The following is a 24,260-nucleotide window of genomic DNA, read 5'->3' on the forward strand; positions in this document are numbered from 1 at the left end:
GAGCTGGGAAAGATCCTTGTCCTGCCAATTCATCCTTAATTGGCCTATGCTGTAAGGAGCAATTAAAACTAAGGGCCTGATTCATAAAAAATGCACACACCACTTATGTGTCTGTCTATGTGGGTAGGAGGTTTTCCTGCACTTTAGTTAACAGTGAAAGAGGCACATTATTTTTCCAGTGCCTCATTTTGTAATTTACTCATTCCCTCCTTTTCCTGAGACAAATGACCTCCTCTTTTTGGCACACCCGTGTGTGTGTGTTTGGGGGCAAATCCCATAGACAAAAAGTAAAGTTTAGATTTAAAAAAATGAGTTGCTATAATGTGAAATGTCTATATAAAGGGTAGTGGCTTTGTGTAAACACCACTAGCCTCCATTATCGGACTGATTTTTAGCAAGCTACTGACTTGCTAGACAGATTTTAAAAGATTCATGCCTGCCCTGCTGAGTATGCAAAGTCTGGGGTGGTTTTATTATTTTTTTTGGTTTGATTTTTTGTGTGTGGAAGAGTATAAAAAGGAACTTTAAATAGTTTGTGCAGAAACAGTAGGTGAGAGTGGTCCATGGAAAAAGACCTAACTTAAATCAGACCTTTTTTCTCCCTGGCCTTTACCTCTAAATTTATCCCATCCTCTGTTGACTGAATGTATTAATTTAGTCATCATACAATGCCTTTCCATGTCTGTTTTCTCTCATTCATAAATTATTTTTCTGCTGTCTTGGGTTTTCCTGTGTGTGGTTTTTTTTATTTTTTTACTTCTGTAAAGGATTTTGGGATACAAATTAGGAAATATACTGTAGAGAATGAAACTATTATATCCCAATTGTTATGAAATAATTGTAACTTCAGAATGCTTTTTAGGACAAACACTTTTCCACAAAGTGAGGCATCTTTCATAGGAAAGGGTTTATATTTCAAAAAGAAATTGCATTCTTTGCTATATTATGTTATACCCAAACGTTCTTAAAACATAATATGAAGGATACTCTGAAGTATATGGATTTTATCTCATTCTTCATGGAGAAAAATATCCAGAGTCCTAGTAATTTTTCGGGGGGTTCCAATTTGCCACTTAAAGTGAGTCATGTGTAATTTTGACAGTCGTTCTGGTAGTGAGAAAGGCCGGTATTTTCAGAATGGCTCAGCTTCCACAATTAGGGCCAAATTTTCAAATGAAACAACTGTCTGCATTTTTAAAAGAGCTCAGCAGCACTGTGTAAAATTGGCTCTAGCAGTGCAATGAATTGCACAAAGGAGCCGGGGGCTGGTCTGGAGAAACAGAGGTGGCCTAAAGTCTACTTTTTGGACAACGTGTGGAGCAGAATTCAGATTGGTATTTTCAAACATCAGTGACTGGGTCCAGTGCTGCTATTATAGAAGTCCTCTTTCCCAGTTACCCAGGATTCAAAGAAACAAGTGAAGTGTTGCTTGATAGGCAGATCTATCTCCACGATTAAATTCTCAGTGGATTGAGCCCACTTCCATATTTAGAAATGTGTGTATAATTGCATTCCTGTATTTGCATGTGTAATTACCAGGATTGCAAATGCTTTTGTGTATTTGGATGACTAAATAGTCATTAGTACATGCATTCATGGTAAATGCACACGCATATGTAGGCACACAATTGGTCACACATTTTTGCATGCAGATCTTGAGCCCTTAAAACGTGTCCCTTTGTATCTAAGGAGGAAAAGGAAATGACCATACATAGGCTAAGGTTCCAATTGAAGGTGCTTGGTCATAGAAATATGATTTTGCAGCTGTCAAAACAACTTAAAATCTGAGACTCAAAAAAGCTCCTTTGGATTAATTTGTCCTTTTAGAAATGATTGAAAACAAATTATTGGTAATAGAGGTAACAATATAGCAGCCACCTTCTTTTTAAAACAAACAACTTTATTGCAGTGTTGATGTTTGTGTCTCAAAAATAAAGGAATCAGAACAAGAGTGCTTTAAATGTTCTGGTGAATGAATGCCTTCAAAGAAGTTCTGGAGCCCTTTTCTATCCAGTTCTGTAGAGGTCAGCAAGTTTGAGGGATTACAGGCACTAAGTGAAAATGAAAACATCAAGAGGCTTGCTGTCTATCACAAGTATCACTAAATCTTTTTCAACAACCCTGAGCAGTGAATTATGGAAGCATGGAATTGACTTACAGTTTATTTCTAGTAACAGTCAGTTACTATGTCAAATCTAAAACCATTCAGAAAAGCCTATAAAATATATGACAAACTAACCAGAAACCTCTAGATCTCTTTACATGTGTGTAATTTTAAAGAACATCAGGTTAGCTTTTGTGGAAATGAACAGCTAGGACATTTTCAAGAGGCTATTTTTTTTCTCTCTCGCTTGTGTTGTTTGGCATCACAAAAAGCCTTTGGAATAGTTGTTGCTGGAGGAAGACAATATGGTGTGTGGGCAGCAGTACAGCATTGCTATTGCTTCAGGCTCTGTTGCTGATGCTGTTGTTCCATATTCAACATGAAGCTAAGGAGCATTCTCCTAACGATCTTCTGAACTTACTTTGTTGGCCTTATGGACACTTGGGAACTTTTTACTACAGATGTTCTGTGAACCTCAGTTTATAATGAGTTTAGGTTTGGGGAAACCCCCAGGGCCTGATTCTCCATTATTCTATATCTTGGACAACCACTTACCCTAGTCTAAAGTGAGAGAGAAGGGGTATAAAATATTACCAAATGAGAATTTTACAGCCCTTTGCACTGGTGTAAATCATTACACAAAGTGCAAGACAACAGAGAATCAGGCTCGGTGTGCTTTCATAAAGTTGCACCTGTATTTCATTAGAATGGCATCTCCTGCATCTGACTTGCATTTCTTTATAGAGCATGAGAGAGGTGTCTTCTTTCTTCTTCTTAATCCCATCTATATTGGGTCAGCTCTATGAGACTTTCTTTTCCATTCCACTCTACCTTGAAGCAATTCTTTGGGAACTGCACAGCAACTTTTTGTATAACATCCATCCATCTGGTTTTGGATCTTCCAGGCACTTCTTGATGCCAACTGGCAGATGGCACAGGAGGGCATACGATTCTACAGGGATCCCCTGGTATGAACATATGCATAAAGGTGGCATGTGAGGTCTCTGCTGAGAGCCAGAAGCCCACTGGTCATCATACTGACTGTGAAATGTATGTAAAAATGTATCTGTCTGTATTGATAATTACATTCATAAGGCAGATAATGAGGAGGTGATGTGTCTTGGACAAGTTCCTTTCAGGCAGGCTTAACACAAGTTTCTCTCTGTGTCTGGTCATTGTGTGTCTCACAATATACACCAATTGGCATACTGACCAAGATGTTGATTAAAAGATTGTGAAATCTACAAGAAAGGCGTAAACAGGAAAAAGCAACCAGCAGGGGGCATCCTGCTTATGAATAAGGACAATGGATTGTTCTGATGTGTCTGGGAGTGCAAATGGACACCCTGGATCTTTCACTGACGAGGCAAGCTGACAGCATGACTTGTCTCATGAACGCAAGATCAAAGCCAAGCCTGGCTGTAGAATGCTATTATGATTTTATTTTATATGTAACCCTTTGTTTCCAATACTTCTAATTGCTATCACTTAAATTTCTATATTTCGTTAAGTAAACTTTTACTTGTTTTCACTATAAACATGTCTAAGTGCAGTGTGGTAAGTGGAGCCGTGATCTTGATGTTATCTTTGCATTAAAATTACTTGTTGGGAAAAATATAGTGAAAAGAGGAAAACCCTGCATATAGAATTCATCCATCTTGAGAAGACTTTTGCCCATGTTCCAACAGAAGTCATCTGGTGGTGTATGAGAATGAAACATATACCTGAAGAATATATCAGACTTATCCAGGACACACCACAGGCCACAGTTAGAAGGCCACATGGAGAAACTTTCAAGTAAGAGTTGGAGTACATCAAGGGGTGGCACTTAGCCCCTCTTTGTCCATACGGATGCTCCATGCACTTACAGAAAACATCTAGCGAGTGATGCCCTGGTGTGTGCATTTTGCAGGTTATATAGTCCTAATGGGGGAGAGCAGAGAGGAAGCAGAGGAAGATTTAGAGAGATGGAGGAGCATGCTTGAAAGCAATGCCATGAAAATCATCAGAAATATTACAGAGTATATGGTCTGTAGATTCAATGATACCTTGCAGGAAGACCATAAGCCACTACCAAAGGTACAGAAGTTCAAATATTTAGATTCAATCTGTACTTTCCTTTTCATCAACACCAGCTCTACACTTTTTTCACTTACTGTCCCTAAATTTCAAGATACCAGTCATATTTTCTGGACTCTCTTCTTTGACTGCATCCTTCCAGAGTGAAACAGAAGCCCTTCGCTTCCAAGGAATGGTCCAGTCATATGGGGAGTATAAAGGACTTATTTCATGGATTTCTTTGGCAAAGTTTTACATCCAGCTTCCAGCCTGATGTGAAATCTCCTCCTTTTTCAACTGGACTTCAGGATGGCTACAGTGGAACATGAGGGAGATATAAAGTTTTATTTTGGCTGCTTAAAATGGAAGACAACAGACAGTTTGAGACTGTGTGTGCCATTTCTAAAAGTTGGCTAGAAAGGTTTGATCACCTTCAGTGACAGGGCATCTTAGAGGCATGTTGCAGAGTAGGTATTTCAAAACAATGCCATTATGTTGCCCTCATGTTTTCTCATTTACCTCAGAAATAACTCCTGAAAAGTGGCACTTCGCCAAAAGATGCTACAAAATCTGAAATCCTTTGATTGGCTGGCATTGTAACATCATTTTAGGAGAGACCAATTTTTGGAAGTGGTAATTTCAGAAATAACACCCCAGCACAGGAATTAGTGCCTTAGGGTTTGAGTCTGTTCTTGCATTGGTTTTACATTAGTGCAACTCCATTGATTTCAATGGAAGTACCCCTGTTTTACACAGCTGAAAACAAAAATGGACTCAGGGCCCTGAGGAGCCAACCGTGGTGTAAATCAGGACTAGATCCATTGATATCAATGGAGAAATATGAGTTTAAACCCAGCATCAGTCATAGGAGAATAAGGCCATTAAGAATGTCATTGCCTAGATAGCACAATGTTTGGCGCATTGGCTATTGCTAAGACAGATGATTAGACATACCTATGAGTATTTGGGGAATTACCCAGTGAGTTCCAGCAAATAGCTGATATTTAAATTCCATCTCATCTGTTTTTTTCTCTGCATACATTGCAGGGAAGTGTTTAATGTTTAAATGCTTGCCATACCAAAACTATATGAGGAGTGTCATGGTTCACGATAGCCACATTGCTTTCTTTTTGGCGCTTGCTTGGGAAAGCATCCAATAACGAAGAGTGCCTTATAAGAAACCATTTCAACATCATTCTCATGGCAATTGTATTTTAAAATGAACACAACCTAATAAAGTTTCATGTGTGAAATCAAAGTTCTCTTTACTAGCTGAACAGTTGTGTCAATAAAAATACTTTATACGCTAAGATTTGGGTTTTTATTATTTTACATTTATTGAGAAACAAATTGCAGAGTAAAGTGGGGCCACAGAATGAAATGCTCCCATACAGTCATAATACAATACAAAATGTAATTAGGTAGCATATTGTTAAAAGTCAGTTCCAAAGTCTAACAATGCAGTGTCACTGATTTGTAAGCATGTAACTGTATAATACATAATTGTCAGCTGTTGCGAAGAGATCTAATTTTGATAATGCATATTGAGATTGGTTGTCTGTTTGTTAATGAGTGGTCTGAAAAGTACTTATGGCTCCAGAAGGCTTGACAATTCTGAACGGAATACAGCTCAGCCAAAGAGCACAGATTTAAAAGGGAGGCAAGCAAAAAATAACTAACTAAATAAATAAAATGAAGAAATAGAAATATTCCCTGTTACAGAATCTATTAGCATCACAATTATCCTGTTCGTTCATATTATATATTTACATACATAATATAAAATATAAACAACTATGAACCAATAGAGTGAGTCACTGTGATTAATTTTTCTTTATTTATACTAGATGTGCGCATATTTGGTTTGAACAGGGGTTCTCACACTGGGGGTCGGGAGGTTATTACATGGGAGGGTCACGAGCTGTCAGCCTCCATCCCAAACCCTGCTTCACCTCCAACATTTATAATGGTGTTAAGTATATTAAAAAGTGTTTTTAATTTTTAAGGGTGGGGGGTCGCACTCAGAGGCTTGCTGTGTGAAAGGGGTCACCAGTACAAAAGTTTGAGAATCACTGGCTGAAGCTGGCATTCCAAGGGCTCCATTGTGAGCTCAGCTTCATGCCCATGTAGGGCCCACTCTTCTGTGGGGACTACTAACTTTGCAGACTCAGTGCAGTGGTTGAGAGCAGCTGCTGGGGGGCTGCTGCTTCTCCTGCACTGGTGGACAGGGAATGGGTGGCTGGAGGTGGGAACTTGCCAGAGCTTTAGCTTACCAGACCAGCCAGCCAACACAACTGAGCCAGAACAGAGGGGGAAATCAGTTGCACCACCAACGGGGCTGGTGCAATGTATTTCCTCTCTTGAGCAAGCAGGTGCTTGTAGTGTCACAGTTTGGTTCCTGCCCAGCTGCTGGGATAGTGTGACCATATGCTGCCCCTTCCTCAGGCTGGGTTGTAAGGTTGTAATCCAGCCACAAGTAAGGTAAACTGAAAAAAACCACCTATTTTTTTCATGCTACTTGTAAGACAGTGCCTATACAGCACAGTATCTTTTAAAGCGTATGCTACTTAATATTGGTTTCAATTCTGCCGCCCTTTGAAATCAATGGGACTACTCATAGAAGGTACCACTCAATGGCATAATCTATTCTCTTGGTAGTACATCCCTTTTCAGCTGTTTTATGGATATATGAGCATAGCTATTACTGCGCAGAATGGAATATTGTGATTTAGATTTTAACCAGTTAGGGCAGAGACTGTCATTTCCTTCATGTATAGTGCCTAATATAATGGGGTCCCGATCTGGTTGGCATATAGGTGCTGCTGCTGTAAAAATGTTAATCATAAGAGATTTTAGTGTTCTCTCTGCCACGGTCCTTTCTGTAACTTTCCCTGCCCAACAGAGCTGTGCAAAATAAGGAATTGATACAAAATATAAAACACATTTAATTTACACAAATAATCAGCTTTTGATACACCTTTTTTATTTTTCCCAGTTGGTAAAATTTTTTTCAAAACTTGAAAACATATTTTGGGGGCTATCTACATGCCCAACAAGATGGCCTCATGTAGTGAATTTTCAATCACTGAGCTGAGCTGGGCTGGGTTTGGTTGAACTTACATCGTGGTTGAACTTACTCGGTTTCCCTAACTTGCTGGGCTACCTGGAGTGTTCAGGGAGGCTCAACTGGGCCCATTTTGACTTGTTTTCAAAGGGAGTGATTCTGTGTTGTATTCTCTTCCTTGTGATAGTCAAAAAAGCTAGTAGGTCTGATATTTTTCAAGGTATTGTGCTAGGTGCAGAGACAACTCTGTGCTGCTCTGCATTCTGGAAATATGGGTGGGATATGGTTTATGCCTGCTGAGACAGTAATGGAAATGGCGGTGCATTCAGGAGACTCCCCAAACGGGAGCGTTCCTGCTCTCTGCAAGAGATTCTAAGGAAGAGGGTGGCATACCATTGGCCTCTGTCTTCACCCCAGAGGCAGTCTAATGGGACTATGAAACACCATGTCTGGAAATGAATATTTGCCAGACGGGGCCCTAGATGAGTTGTAGAGACACCCTGTTTGGCATTACATTACACCATTTGAGCCAATGTAATAATCTCACCATCCTTGGCTAGAATTTATCTGACACTATGGGAAAAAATATCTCACATTAATGAGAAAGTTAAGGAGAGAGAGACGATAAATATTCTTTCAGTTTTTGATAATTCTGCAGAACCGCAGGTGACAGACACGAATGGCCTTGGTGCTGACTATATGTAACAGGCCATTAAAGTAGAAGAAAGCCAATAGCAAAATACCACCTCCAAGTAAAAATCCCTTTGAAGAATGTGATCCACACGATCGGAGCGGGAGAGCTGGTCCACCCTCTGAATTTCACTTATCACACAAAGAGAAGAGAGCTCACACTGAAGGAAATAGTGTTCCTCCCAAAGGAGTAAGGAGAAGACAGCTGCCATGTTCATAGAATCATAGAATCTCAGGGTTGGAAGGGACCTCAGGAGGTCATGTAGTCCAACCCCCTGCTCAAAGCAGGACCAAACCCAACTAAATAATCCCAGCCAGGGCTTTGTCAAGCCTGACCTTAAAAACCTCTAAGGAAGGAGATTCCACTACCTCCCTAGGTAAACCATTCCAGTGCTTCACCACCCTACTAGTGAAAAAGTTTTTCCTAATATCCAACCTAAACCTCCCCCTCTGCAACTTGAGACCATTACTCCTTGTTCTGTCATCTTCTACCACTGAGAACAGTCTACATCCATCCTCTTTGGAATCCCCTTTCAGGTAGTTGAAAGCAGCTATCAAATCCCCCCTCATTCTTCTCTTCTGCAGGCTAAACAATCCCAGTTCCCTCAGCCTCTCCTCATAAGTCATGTGTTCCAGCCCCCTAATCATTTTTGTTGCCCTCCGCTGGACTCCCTCCAATTTATCCACATCCTTCTTGTAGTGTGGGGCCCAAAACTGTACACAGTACTCCAGATGAGGCCTCACCAGTGCTGAATAGAGGGGAATGATCACTTCCCTCCATCTGCTGGAAATGCCCCTACTTATACAACCCAAAATGCCATTAGCCTTCTTGGCTACAAGGGCACACTGTTGACTCATATTCAGCTTTTCGTCCACTGTAACCCCTAGGTCCTTTTCTGCAGAACTGCTGCCCAGCCATTCGGTCCCTAGTCTGTAGCAGTGCATGGGATTCTTCCGTCCTAAGTGCAGGACTCTGCACTTGTCCTTGTTGAACCTCATCATATTTCTTTTGGCCCAATCCTCTAATTTTTCTAGTACCCTCTGTATTCTATCCCTACCCTCCAGCATATCAACCACTCCTCCCAGTTTAGTGTCATCTGCAAACTTGCTAAGGGTGCAGTCCACACCATCCTCCAGATCGTTAATGAAGATATTGAATAAAACCGGCCCCAGCACCGTTCTTTCATTCTGTTCTCTCGCGGGCAATGGAAATGTTTGAGCAAATGGTCTGTAACTCAAGCCAACATTTTCAAACTTGGATGTTTAAAGTTAGGGACCTATAGAAAAGGGGCCTGATTTCTAGGGGTGCTGAGCACCCATAGTTCCTGTTGTAGTCCATTGAAGTTGCAAGTACTTAGCACCTCTGAAAATCATGTAGGTGCATAAGTATGAATTTAGATGCCTAATTTTAGGTATTCACACTTGAAAATTTTGGTCTTAAAACAAATCCACCCATGTGTAAGTTTAACAAGCCCAAACCAACCCAAACAGCAAATGGATGCTGAAGTTTGCTCCAAGCCTATTCAAGGTTGATTTTCCTGGCATTTTTTCCCTCAGCTTACAAATAACTGGGGTCTAGCAGAAGAGCAAGATGAGATAAATTCTCTTCTTGGTGTAAGTGGATGCAAACTCCTCTGGAGTTACAGCAGGAATGTACATACAAAAACAAATAAGCAACTGGGAATTAACTGCAATAGTAGCTTCCCCCCCCCCCATCTATTGGTGGGTCTTTAAAGAAAACTTTCAAAGTGTTCTCTCACTTTCCTTAGTTACACTGAGAACTGTACAACAACTTAAGGTGCTGTTCTCTGTTATAAATGAAAGGTATACTGTAGCATATCACTTCTTAGATACATTTCCTATAACAGTCAGTTCTGCAAGCTAGCATTCTAAGCTAGAGCCTCAAAGGAGCCATCTCTGCTGATGTTGTGGTGTATTTTCACATCTTCTGCTCCCTAGTCTTCATCTCCTCAGTTCAGAGCTTTTGTGTCATACTAGCAGCAATGTTCTATTTTATACTCAGGATGGTTGGGGACGCCTCAGACTTATGTGAAGTTGTCATAAATAATTTCACTTATATCTTTTGTGCTGTCAGAGGGGGAAGGAAGATGTTAAGGTCCCTAGGAAAACTGGATATGAACTAGGATGGACAGTGGTCTTCAGACATTATAGCCTAGTTCCTCTAATTTTTTAAAAAAATGTATATACTATGTCATGCATTATTAATTTTCTTGTGAGTGATATGACTTTCAAGGCTATCAAGGGACTAATCTATTTTTTACATGGAGTAGAAAAGGATTCTAGGTTTGTACAAATAAAATACTCCCTGGAAGCAATACTAGTGAAATGATATCTGCAAACATCACAGCTTTACTTCTCTTCTGAGCAAACATCACAGTCTCTATAGAAAGTTAACACTTTAATTAGACAATATGCCAAACAATCATGTACATCTGCCATTAAATTGAAGCATTTGTGCCCTTTTTTATGACTGCTTTCTTTCTACAGCAATGAGATAGATATATGGAGGAAAATGTGTCTAAATCTTTAGTCTTAAACTATTTGGGATACATATTATTAAACAGTGTATCACTAGAATTAGCTGAAATCCAAAAAACTGGGTTGATGTGAGTATAGTATACTTACTTAATTCTAGCTGTTTGTTCCTTGCCCGAAAGGAAAATGATGCATGACTGCAGTGTTTTAAATATGATTTTTTTCCCCAGGGGAACAACAGATATATTGGCTTCACAGGTCTAAGCATGGAGATAATTTTGGTTTGTGGATGTTAAACTGCATTGAATCTGTGTGCAGCTAGTTAGTATAAAATCATGTTGGAAGTAAATAAAATTCAGTAAATGTTTATTTGTAGTTTATTTTTGAACTCCGGAATCATATTAACAGAAGCTTTGATATACTGGATTAGATGTTTTTTTAATATTTGAAAAATACCATGGATACAGTGAGTGGTCGTATTGAAGAGTCAAGCGGAGACTAGAAATGTGCTGTCATTAAAACATGTGGTGTTGCATGAATGGTGAATATTTTAAAACGATTCACATTTCATGGATATCTAGCTCATGAATTATCCACCAGTTTTTTTGCTTGGATGTTAGCTACAAGAACCAATATCAGATAGGATGTCTGATCTTAAAGAAAAAAACAAAAAGAAAAAAAGAAATCCTTGAAACATTTTTAGACCTGCTCTCCTTGTCATCCTGTACACTGTGTAAAGTTTACTACCCACCAGCCTCAGTGATTGGGATAGCTCTAAGAGAAAGGGATAGAGAAGCAGTAACTAGGGGAATGAAGGCGTAGTTGCTCTCTAGAATCTCTAGCCACTCATTGGGCAGCTAGGAGAGGAAGAGAGCTGATTTAGTCTCTTGCACTCCATTAAAGTCTAGCCCGGGCTATGGGGAGCCTTGGTTTGCTCTGTTTTGGAACTCCCCTGCCCCCCAATACTGATAGCTTTGGAGCTGTGTGTTACGGATCCTGTGGGCCTGCCCTGACTGATTGCCAGTTTTGGGGTCAGGAAGGAATATTTTCTTCCTGTAGCGGCCAAATTGGCAGAGGTCTGGTGGGCTCCTTCCTCGCAGCACCCTGGAGGCCCAGTTAAGTTAAGTAGGAACAGGATTTAGTAGTTAGTGGTGGTACTTGGTAGGGATGTTAATTCGTCACTTGTGGTGGGTTTCCCTTGTGGTTAAAAGGGTAAAAGGAACAGTTCTTAGAAATAAGACCTGGGATTTTACTGATGGCCATTCTGCCCATGGAAAGGGGGAAACCTTGTAGCCTTCATGGGCCAAGGTCTGTCCCCACTTTTATTACTGTTTTCCCTCTCATGGCAGGGAGGAAAGGATTCACAAAAGTGGGCTGAGTCCTAAGGGCAGGCTGAGGAGCGTCTACCCTGAATTACAGGTTATGGGGTAGGAGCCGTGTAAGTCCTGCCCCGGAACCACATAACATAGTTGGTAGGTGAGAGTTTGGATGACTGGGAGGGTAGTGACCATCCCTGGTGTTAAGTTTAATAATGGTGTGGTTTATTAATGCCACTTAATATCCCTCCCTGTGTTTTTCTTTATTTGCTGCCATGTCCAGATCAACATGCTGTTGTTTAACTGTTGCAGGTAGCTACATATGGACAGGGGGCGGAGAATAGTGGGTGCAAGATGTGGTGGAAATACTTTTCCATGTCACAGGAGCAAACAGAGTGAGGAATTTGCTTTCAAAATTCAATACAAAGGCAGTAAGCTAGTAATGAGAATCTGTGGATCTGGTTACCCCTCCTCCAGGGTCACCCCCTTCCTTGGAGAGGACGGGATTGCTTGTTTGGCTCTCAATATGCTCAGAATGTTTGCAGCTCTGCATTAAGATAATGACTATAATTAAATTTCATGCTTCAGGGCTTCAGTCAATCACCTGCAGGGGTCAGGAAGGACTCCCCCCGCCCCTCGATACACAATTGACTATATGTGTGTATGGGTTTTTTTCTCTTCTGACAGGATGGACCAGTGTTCTGATATGGTGCAGAGAATCCTAGAATTCTGGCTGGTGTGTCTTGTTCCCGGGCTGAGAGTCATGCTGATCACCAGATTTGGGGTTGGGATGGCATTTCCCCCCAGGTCAGATTGAAAGGGACCTTAAGTGTTTTTGGTTTCTTTGTTTTTTCACCATCCTCTGCAGCATGGAATGTGGTTTTCCTGCTGGGATCATCTGGGCGTATCTCACCTAATGGCAAGGCAAGGGGCCTTGAGCACTGGTGGCCCCTTGATCTCTCCCATTTTCTCTCTCTCCCTGTGGCACACAGCTTAAGTCTCCTGAGCACTGAAATGTTTGAGTTTAACTAAAGCCTCTGGGTGAAATTTAATGGTCTATAATATACAGGAGGTCAAAGAGGGGCCCTATTAGCCTTAAACTCTATTAAACTAATTCTTCTTTTTTTGAATGAAAAAGAGGTCAACGTGGAAAGAAGGCCTCTACTCAGGCCTCACCCCAAATCCCCAACATTTTGGGCTAACAGAGGACTTTGAACTGGAGATATTTAGTATTAAAGGTATGACTGGCTTGTGCCAAAGGAGTAACTCTATTACCTGGCAACTCTAAAGAATTGTAACCTCTTGTGTGGACTAGCCAATGAGGTGAGGGCAAAGATTCACACTCTGCTGGTGTGATTTGTACCTACAGCCCTAGAACTGGCAATGTTTGAACATTTGTATCTGTCAATGATCAAGTGTCCAACATCCATGTCACCATTTAAATGTCCACCATTAGGCTTTAGAACTGAGAAAAACAAGACAGTTTGCATCTCTGTCCCAGCTGTCAGCTGAGATCCTCAGCTCCAGTGGGTGCAGCAGGAGGGGTGAGGGAGAAAGGAGACTTTAAGCCACCTTTGGGATCTCCCAATCCTGGGGCTGGTTCAATAGCTGGTGTGACTTAGAGCACCATAACGACAGCTGTAAATGACACTCTGTTGCAGTGGTCCCCAGGTGGCACTTCCACAGCTGGGTAGTGCTGCAACGCAGCTCTGCTTGGACATATCCCTTTCCACCACCCACTCCCACTAATTCCCCCCTAGCCAGGGCTGCCAGAAAGGGTGCTACACCAGTGCTATTCTCATGTAGACATTTTAAAGGCTGTTTTGTGGGCCTAGAATCTGGCCTGTCATGTGTCTGTAGACGCGTTCAGACAATACTACCTCATTTCCAATTTGGAAGGTTCCTCTTCACAACCACAAAGGCTGGACAATATTGTTTTTTTTAGTGAAAATTTAAATTCAGAAGAAATCTTTAGGGGCCACCTGAAAAATGCCGGTATTCTGGATCTCCAGCTACCACCACAATTCAACATCTCATCTTCATGCTGTGCTGGCCAGCCCACAACCTAGCTTGCTTTAGGGAAGCTTGTGCCAATCAATTCCCAATGGCAAAACTGCTCTAGATCCAGCCCAGTTGACCACAGAAGGCTCTCCCCACAATAGTGATAATTATACTGGATAAGCAGTGGAATGGGTCACCTAAGGTGGTGGTAGAATCTGACAAATTTGACAAAGCCCTGGCTGGGATGTTTTAGTTGGGAATCGGTCCTGCTTTGAGCAGGGGGTTGGACTAGATGACCTCCTGAGGTCCCTTCCAACCCTGATATTCTAAGATTCTATACCTTGTTCTTTTCATCAGCGGTCTGAAGGTTCTTTACACAAGAGGTCAGTGTCATCCCCATTTCACAGATGGGAAAACTGAGGTACAGTGAGGTTCTCATGGGTGACTTTAATCACCCCGATATCTGCTGGGAGAGCAATACAGCAGTGCACAGACAATCCAGGAAGTTTCTGGAAAGTGTAGGGGACAATTTCCTGGTGCAAGTGCTGGAGGAACCAACTAGGGGAAAAGCTCTTCTTGACCTGCTGCTCACAAACAGGGAAGAAATAGTAGAGGAAGCAATAGTGGATGGGAACCTGGGAGGCAGTGACCATGAGATGGTCGAGTTCAGGATCCTGACACAAGGAAGAAAGGAGAGCAGTAGAACAGAGACCCTGGACTTCAGAAAAACAGACTTCGACTCCCTCAGGGAACTGATGGGCAAGGTCCCCTGGGAGAATAACATGACGGGGAAAGGAGTCAAGGAAAGCTGGCTGTATTTTAAAGAATCCTTATTGAGGTTGCAGGAACAAACCATCCCGATGTGTAGGAAGAAAAGTAAATATGGCAGGCGACCAGCTTGGCTTAACAGTGAAATCCTTGCTCATCTTAAACACAAAAAAACAGCTTACAAGAAGTGGAAGATTGGACAAATAACCAGGGAGGAGTATAAAAGTATTGCTCAGGCATGCAGGAGTGAAATTAGGAAGGCCAAATCACACTTGGAGTTGCAGCTAGCCGGAGATGTTAGGAGTAACAAGAAGGGTTTCTTCAGGTATGTTAGCAACAAGAAGAAAGTCAAGGAAAGTGTGGGCCCCTTGCTGAATGAGGGAGGGAACCTAGTGACAGAGGATGTGGAGAAAGCTAGTGTACTCAATGCTTTTTTTGCCTCTGTCTTCACAGACAAGGTCAGCTCCCAAACAGCTGCACTCTGCAGCACGGTATGGGGAGGAGGTGACCAGCTCTCTGTGGAGAAAGAAGTAGTTCGGGACTATTTAGAAAAGCTGGACGAGCACAAGTCTATGGGGTCGGATGCACTGCATCCGAGGGTGCTAAAGGAGTTGGCCGATGAGATTGCAGAGCCATTGGCCATTATCTTTGAAAAATCATGGCGATCGGGGGAGGTCCCGGATGACTGGAAAAAAGCTAATGTAGTGCCCATCTTTAAAAAAGGGAAGAAGGAAGATCCAGGGAACTACAGGCCAGTCAGTCTCACCTCAGTCCCTGGAAAAATCATGGAACAGGTCCTCAAGGAATCAATTCTGAACCACTTAAAGGAGGGGAAAGTGATCAGGAACAGTCAGCATGGATTCACCAAGGGCAAGTCATGCCTGACTAACCTAATTGCCTTCTATGATGAGATAACCGGCTCTGTGGATGAGGGGAAAGCAGTGGATGTGCTATTTCTGGACTTTAGCAAAGCCTTTGATACAGTCTCCCACAGTATTCTTGCCAGCAAGTTAAAGAAGTATGGGCTGGATGAATGGACGGTAAGGTGGATAGAAAACTGGCTAGATGGTCGGGCTCAACGGGTAGTGATCAATGGTTCCATGTCTAGTTGGCAGCCGGTATCAAGTGGAGGGCCCAACACTACAAGAAGGATGTGGATAAATTGGAGAGAGTCCAGCGGAAGGCAACAAAAATGATTAGGGGGCTGGAGCACATGACTTATGAGGAGAGGCTGAGGGAACTGGGATTGTTTAGTCTGCAGAAGAGAAGAATGAGGGGGGATTTGATAGCTGCTTTCAACTACCTGAAAGGGGGTTCCAAAGAGGATGGATGTAGACTGTTCTCAGTGGTAGAAGATGACAGAACAAGGAGTAATGGTCTCAAGTTGCAGAGGGGGAGGTTTAGGTTAGACATTAGGAAAAACTTTTTCACTAGTAGGGTGGTGAAGAACTGGAATGGGTTACCTAGGGAGGTAGTGGAATCTCCTTCCTTAGAGGTTTTTAAGGTCAGGCTTGACAAAGCCCTGGCTGGGATGATTTAGTTGGGTTTGGTCCTGCTTTGAGCAGGGGGTTGGACTAGATGACCTCCTGAGGTCCCTTCCAACCCTGAGATTCTATGATTCTATGAGTGCCCCAAGGGTTGGTGCTGGAGCCGGTTTTGTTCAATATCTTCATTAACGATCTGGAGGATGGTGTGGACTGCACCCTTAGCAAGTTTGCAGATGACACTAAACTGGGAGGAGTGGTTGATACGCTGGAGGGTAGGGATAGGATACAGAGGGACCTAGACACATTAGAGGATTGGGCCAAAAGAAATATGATGAGGTTCAACAAGGACAAGTGCAGAGTCCTGCACTTAGGACGGAAGAATCCCATGCACTGCTACAGACTAGGGACCGAATGGCTGGGCAGCAGTTCTGCAGAAAAGGACCTAGGGGTTACGGTGGACGAAAAGCTGAATATGAGTCAACAGTGTGCCCTTGTTGCCAAGAAGGCTAATGGCATTTTGGGTTGTATAAGTAGGGGCATTTCCAGCAGATCGAGGGATGTGATCATTCCCCTCTATTCAGCACTGGTGAGGCCTCATTTGGAGTACTGTGTCCAGTTTTGGGCCCCACACTACAAGAAGGATGTGGATAAATTGGAGAGAGTCCAGCGGAGGGCAACAAAAATGATTAGGGGGCTGGAACACATGACTTATGAGGAGAGGCTGAGGGAACTGAGATTGTTTAGCCTGCAGAAGAGAAGAATGAGGTGGGATTTGATAGCTGCTTTCAACTACCATCCAAAGAGGATGGATCTAGACTGTTCTCAGTGGTAGAAGATGACAGAACAAGTTGCAGAGGGGGAGGTTTAGGTTGGACATTAGGAAAAACTTTTTCACTAGTAGGGTGGTGAAGAACTGGAATGGGTTACCTAGGTAGGTTGTGGAATCTCCTTCCTTAGAGGTTTTTAAGGTCAGGCTTGACAAAGCCCAGACTGGGATGATTTAGTTGGGTTTGGTCCTGCTTTGAGCAGGGGGTTGGACTAGATGACCTCCTGAGGTCCCTTCCAACCCTGAGATTCTATGATTCTATGAACTGACTTATCTAAGGTCACCTGGTAGGCCATTGGCAAAGCCAGGACTAGAGCCATGGTCTTCTGAGGCCCAGTCCAGTTCACCAGGCCACCCCCTCACTTTGTCGCTGGGTCAGGATGGTGTAGTAGGGGAAATGGATACATCACTATGCCCAGCCATGCTCAACTTTTGGAATGGCCCCTAGGGTCTATTGGCAGTTGGTGCAACCTAGACTAGTGCTGAATCTGATTGAACACAGAGGCCTTAGAAGCTGAACCACTCCATCTCCCATGAGCAGTGGCAAGCATTCCTCCACCATAGTTTGGGATCTGCCATGGGTGTCTTTCACCCCTTACTCTCTTTTATGGGCATGTAGGCCAGCCTCGGTCTGTCCTTAACACTGTTATAAATCTAGTCCCCTATTGGTAACTTCTCTGCAGGGCCCACAGTTAAAGAAGGTGGAGGATGAAAATATTTTCCTCTTAATCAGGTATATCATATTGTAATCAGCTAAGTGGACAGACCCCTGAATGTGAGCTCTAGGCCCCTGCTCAGCTCATTTGTCATACTGCACATAACCATTATGTGGTCCTACTATTAATATTGCAGGAATAGAGGAGTCAGGCCATCTGAAGAGCTGTGACTGTACTTCAGAGAGGAGTGCTACATAGAATGCTTGCCTGCATGTCAGAACATTAAAGGGCCAGAGCTAGTGCAGGGAAACATGAGAAACTGGGTGATTCCATGACTTCTCTAATTAGTATCATACAGTGAAGAGAAATACCAAAAATATGCCTGGGGAAGCAATGTAGTGAACTGAGAGCCAAGAACTCCTGCATTGTATGCCCACCTCTGACACTGACTCCATGGCCTTGGGCAAGTCATTTAATGTCACTGCGTTTACTCATCTGCAAAATAGGGATACTACTAGGCTACTTCACAGGGATGTTGTTAGGATTAATTAGTTAATGTTTTTAAAGTGCTTTAAAGACATACTGTAAAGCGTTATTGGCCTCGTAAAACCCAAGTGCTGTTAATGGTTAAATTCTAATTCTACACTTTTATTGAAATTTGTTAGTTTAAAATGTGAGTGTTTATGCTTCTCTTCCACATGCTATTAACCCACATAAAATTAGTGAGCTTTTTTTATGTGAGAGAGAACTCCTATACGTTTACCTTTGTATAGATGTAAATATTGTAGAAGGGATTTGAACTTGCATTTTAACCTCAAAGCCTCTGGCAAACTGGTCACTGACATAAAAAATATCCAACATGTAATAATGCTTCACTTTGCGTCTTCTAAAACCATTAGTTTTTTCTTGCTTGACTAAGAAGAACTTCAAATTCAATTAATTAACATTTCTTTAAATAGCCCTTTTAATACAGGTTTGTTTTCCCCTTTATGTACCATCACTAATAATGGTTTTACTTCTAACTTGTTATTAATTAAAAATAAAACTATATCTCTGTGTTTAATTAGTTTTAATGCCTTTTTCCTTGAACTGCAAAGAGGGTCTCTTTAAGTGTAGTGTTATATAATTGTTACCAGGGTAAATAATTTAGCTGGTCAGAGAAAGTGCATTTCACTCAGTCTTGAGTGGACAGCCCAGTCACAGGCAGTCAGGCATGCCAAATCCAAGGCAAAAAAGAATCAAAGCTGCATGAAACTTTCATTAGAGCCGAAGAGGAAAAGCCAGCCTCTCTGACATGAATTCTAAGTGACCCCTGAAGCTGCCCGTGGCCAGAGGGACACATCCTCTGAACATCTGCAGACAGGGCCTGCGCTAGCCAACACAGACAGGGGCAACTTTTCACAGGAGCTTAAAGACTTTGCCATGAAGGACAAATGAACAGACACAGATAGTCTCAACTACCCTAATCTTTTCTTTCCCCACTTCAAAGCCGTCTATGTTGCATCTCAATCTGTAATTACCCTTGAGGTATTTTAGACTCGAAGCGACACCAGGAAAATTGTACTTCCTGATAATGGGAGTCCACAGTTGTGTTTAATCAATTATGTAGTTGGTCATGAGACTGGCTTTTTAGTAACAAGAATCATGATAAGGCCAACCCCTCTCTGCACTGGCTGAGGAGAATAACAATATAAAATTAAAGAAACATTATCCATTTGATGTAGTTTAATTTAGACTTTACCTGCTTAATTAAAAACATGCTGCTGATACCCACCCACCAAACAGCTACTCTTATGCCACACTGTAAATTAAAAAAACACAACTGTACAAGTTAGGTGGAGCTACAGCACTGATTTTACAGAGATAAACAGACACTCAGCAGCAACTGCATCTTCAAGTTTCTCTGAGTTCGTGGCAGTGCAGTAGCACAGAGCTACAAGGGCTAAGAAAGCTAGAGAGGAAATGCAAGTTAAGCTGGGAATTGCAAACATACAACCTCACTAACTTGCTTTGAAAGATACATGACAGGCAAAAGCTTTGCTCCTCAGAGGTAATATAGTTGGTCCGTGTGTGTATTGGGGTTGGGGGAGTTCCAGTGGAATGAATTCAGATCAGCACTACACTGCTAAGTCTCCAAGCGCTTCTGGATATGCAGTAACCAGTAGTGGCAAGGTCCTGCTTTGAGAAACTTGTAGTGGTGTTTCAGCCTGGCCAGTCTACATCATGGTGACTGTATACACTAGTGCTATGGACTCAACACAATAGATCGCTGTGATAAACTGCTGCTTTTCTATGCTGGTAACTAGAAGCTCATAGACTTTAAAATCAGAAGGGACCATCTTGATCCTGACTTCCTGCACATTGCAGACCACAGAACCTCACCCACTCCTGAAATAGAGCCCTAACTTCTGGCTGAGTTACTGAAGTCCTCAAATCATGGTTTGAAGATGTCAAGTTACAGAGAATTCACTATTTATACTAGTTTAAACTTGCCAGTGAGTCATGCAACCCCCACCCCATGGATCTCTGCCAATCTGACCCAGGGGGAAATTCCTTTCTGACCCCAAATATGGCAATCAGTTAGCCCCTGAGCAGGAGGGCAGGATTCATCAGGCAGATAACTGGGAAAGAATTCTCTGTAGTAACTCAGAGCTGTCCCCATCTAGTGTCTCATGTCCAGCAGCTGGGGATTTTTGCTACTGGCGGTCGTTGATGGGCCACATGCCATCGTAGGCAGTCCCATCATACCATCCCCTCCAGAGACTTAGCTTGTCTAAAAGGCTGGTGCAAGTGATCTCATTTCATGCATTCAGTGCATATGAGTTATGTGACTTGGCCAGATCTTACAGTACTTGGGTCAGATTCTGCCTGGTCCTTATGCCAATGTAGAATATTACAGAGGACAAAAGAATCCCTCCCCTCCTTCTATGGTCCATATAAAAGCCAGGCAGGATTGCAGTTTCTGCACTCTTCAGTGCTCAGGGACTACTGCTTCCCTACTTACCTATAGGTGCTCAGTTCTCCAAGAGGGAGGGCAGAGCCAGGGTGATGCCCCTGTACACAGAGACCAGAAGAGCAGGAATAAGCTGCCCCCCATAAAGTTTTTTTCCTTTTTTAAAGCACTTTAAACTTCAATTTGATGTTTGCTTTCAGCAAATTGTGATCACTCCCTATATCTGCTCCTCTGAATACTCTTGTATCTAATACTGATGTTTTCTACCTCTGGCTAACACAGATATAGTTGATCTCATTTTGTGTTCAGCCATCTGGTGAAATCCATGTCTTTCTGTGTATGTTTTTATGTTAGAAGAAAGAATTGCAGATGATAAGATTGTTTTCGGCACAAAATTCAAGAAATCCTGTGCCATTGTCTGTAGTTGTTCCAGTTGTATGTGGGCCGATGACTGTTTCCCAACCTCTTCTTTCATTTCTGATCTGGACATTAAAATCTCCCATAACCAGGACAAGACAACAATCTGGATCTAAACAAGGGAGATCGTGCACAGTTGCTATTTTCACCCTGAGACGGATTATTGACAATACAATTGAATTCCAAGGCCATCAATTTTGTGGATTTTCAAAAGGCATTCAATAGTGTAAACAGAGATACAATGTGGAAAATTGTGGAACAATATGGAATTCCAACAAAATTAATTAACATTATGAAGGCATTCTATGCCAACTCAAAATGCTGCATTAAAATGGAAAATGGATTGAGTAAGCCATTCAGCATCAAGATAGTTGTACGGTCCTGTCTCCTTTTTATTTATGCTAGTCTTCGACTATGGATTAAAACAATGTGACAGTGATACATATGGCCTAAAATGGAAGAATTCAAGGCTATTTGATCTAGACTTTGCTAATGACATCACTCTTATCAATGAAGATGCCAATGGACTACAAAAATGAACAAACCAAATAAAAGAAGTAATGGAGAAGATAGGTTTGAGATACAATGCAAAGAAATGTAAAGTCATGTTAATGGGGACTATAGGCACAGAAATCAAAATTGAAAAAGAGAAACTGTAGAAGGTGGACAATTTTATGAATCTTGGAAGTACCATCAGCCAAGATGGTACTAGTTCCGAGGAAATAAGAAGGATCGGGAGGGCAAATGCTGCATTTGGAAGACTCAAAAACATCTGGCAACTCAAAAACATCTCTCTCAAGACAAAACTTAACATGTAAAAAGCAATTGTTATCGCCATCACAACATATAGCAGTGAGACATGGCAACTTACCAAGAAAGATACACAAAAGCTGGATGCATTTCAACACAAATGTCTGAGAAGAATATTGGGAATAACAGAGCGATAGGAAGATGAATGAAGAAGTCAGAAAAATTATTGGACAAGGCACCCTCTCACAAATAATCTACAAAAGAAGACATCAATTGCTGGGAGATATGCTGAGAAAAGAAAAAGGACGCTTACCAAATACCACCCTTGAATGTAAGCCAGAAAACACAAGAAGAAAGAGAGGAAGACCACAAATAACATGGAAATGAATAGTTCTGAATGACATCAAGCACCTCAACATGAAATGGGAAGGTTTGGAGAGACGGCAGTTGAAAGGCAAGGATGACAAATGTAGGTAGCCCAATGTGCAGCAAAGCATGGGATGGACTAAGGTCTAAGGTCATAAAAGTTTCCGCAGTCTCTGGAGCTCTGGGGAGCACTCCATCTTCTCAAGGCAAAGAATGTCTCATAGAGTTCCCTGCTGGTGGAGGTGGCTCCACACCTCTCCATATGATGGTCTGTGTGTGCAGCCTGCATGATACAGACCTTGGTGATTAGTGATGAGTGAACTGCATAGGAAGTTGGATTCAGATTAGCACCCAAATATTCAGATGCATAGTTGACTCAATTTTTTTGAGGATGGGCTCCCTTGTCATTCCATCTTCACCTCTTACTGTTCTCTTCAGCACAATCAGATCCTTAGCCCTTCTTCATCTCAAACTTCCCTCCTCTGATCTCTAGATTCCTTGTCAGCAATGCCCAGCAGGCTTCCTGACACCCTCAGCTTGTCTCTCTCTGCTCCTCAACTGGCCCCATGATATCCCAACGCCTAACTTTTGTTGGCTTTCAGGGAGGGAAGGGGTTTTGGGTTTGGTGCTCTTCCAGATATGTTTTTGTGGGTTGCTCCATTCAGCACTTGCTTTTTCACTTATGGTGGGTCAAGGGCAACCCAAACTCCTTTGCCTTTCTCTGACCTTGAGAACCATTGAAATCCTGTGCTTGAAAGAGAGTAGCCAGCCAGAGGGCAATGATAGACTGGCTGGGACTCTTGGGTGGATTCCACTGGAAACAAAATCCCTTGTAGAGATTGGAGCGGGGAGTGACCTGAGCTTTTTTAAAACCTGAAAGAGTTTTGAGTTCAGTTAATTTCAAAATAGGAACTGAGGTTCCACCTTATTCTTAATAAACTGATCCAGTTTGTGCACCCTACTAGTAATACCAAGAAGAACAGAAGAAAAAAGACCACAAGGATGGCTGTTATAATATAGTAACAATATAAATTCACATCCTTCTTTGGGAACTTTGGGTACCTCTGTACCTGCCAGTTGGTGGGCTCTTTAATATAGGTCTGCCCTCCAAATACTGATGCTGTTTTCTCATTAGAGAAACTACTGTCTTTGAATCTATTACGTCCAGGAGGGATGATGTTACATGCAAGTGCACTGATTGGCAGATGCATTGATGTCATTTTTGGACACTTCTTTCACAGTCAGTTTTACTGGTAGCAACATCACAGGAGAAAGTAACTTCAAGTACCTGACATATCTCCCTAGGAATGGGATATATACATATAGTGCAATACCCTATCCTCCAAACTATCTGTTTCTTTTTAGAAATATAATAATAACCTCTCATCCCCTAGGCATATCAAACATTCTAAACATACTTTCAGCAACAAACTCAATTACTAGGTCTTGTCCACCAATATCAAGAGAGTCATTGTTGCAAGTCGTACAAAGCCAGTGAGCCATCTAATTGAGAATCAGCCATCTCCCAAGCCCATTCTATTAACGATATCATTAGATTTCCATAGGTGTACATGTCACTTTATAGACAGACCAATAACAAGGTCCCTCCCCTCAAAACATTACAATGTAATTGAGACAAAATACAATACAGATGATAACAATTCAAATGCAAGAGGCTGGAGGGGTAAAGTCAGCTTTGGGATTGAAGTTGAAGGGCTGGAAATTCAGTCAGTCAGGATGCAAGCTGGCTATACAGTGAGCCTGTGTATAATGAAATTATGCAGCCACAAACTGTTGTATAACTGTGTTACAGAATCTTAATTTTCATTTAAAAAAAGTCTTTAGCCCTTATGGTGACAAAGATAATCTCCAGAATTTAAGCTGAATGTAACCAATGCAGTGATGTCTGTCTAATATAATCTAGGTCTAATGTGCTGCATAGTACATGAGGCCTTGACAGTAGTTGTGAATAACTGTACCATATGCAAATCCCTGCACTGATTTGTTTTGTCCTAAGAACTTGCTGACTACAGGCCCAGGTCCCCAACAAACGTAGCCACATCTGCTTTTTATTCCTAGATGAACAAGAATAATTGTTTTCAACCCAGTTATGCCTGAAAGATATTTAATTGTTATGAGACATTTACATATATTCAAATCTTTAGGAGAGGATTGTGGTAACTCGTCAATCACATTTTGGGCTAATAATGCCTCCACCAGATTTCAGTACTTCTTAATCACTTTGGGTCTTCTCTTATTTCAGGCATGTCAGGCCAATGCACTTTGCTATAATATAGGAGAAAGTTAA

The sequence above is a fragment of the Mauremys reevesii genome, linkage group 3 (assembly GCF_016161935.1).
Source record: "Mauremys reevesii isolate NIE-2019 linkage group 3, ASM1616193v1, whole genome shotgun sequence".
Taxonomy (NCBI): Eukaryota; Metazoa; Chordata; order Testudines; family Geoemydidae; genus Mauremys; species Mauremys reevesii.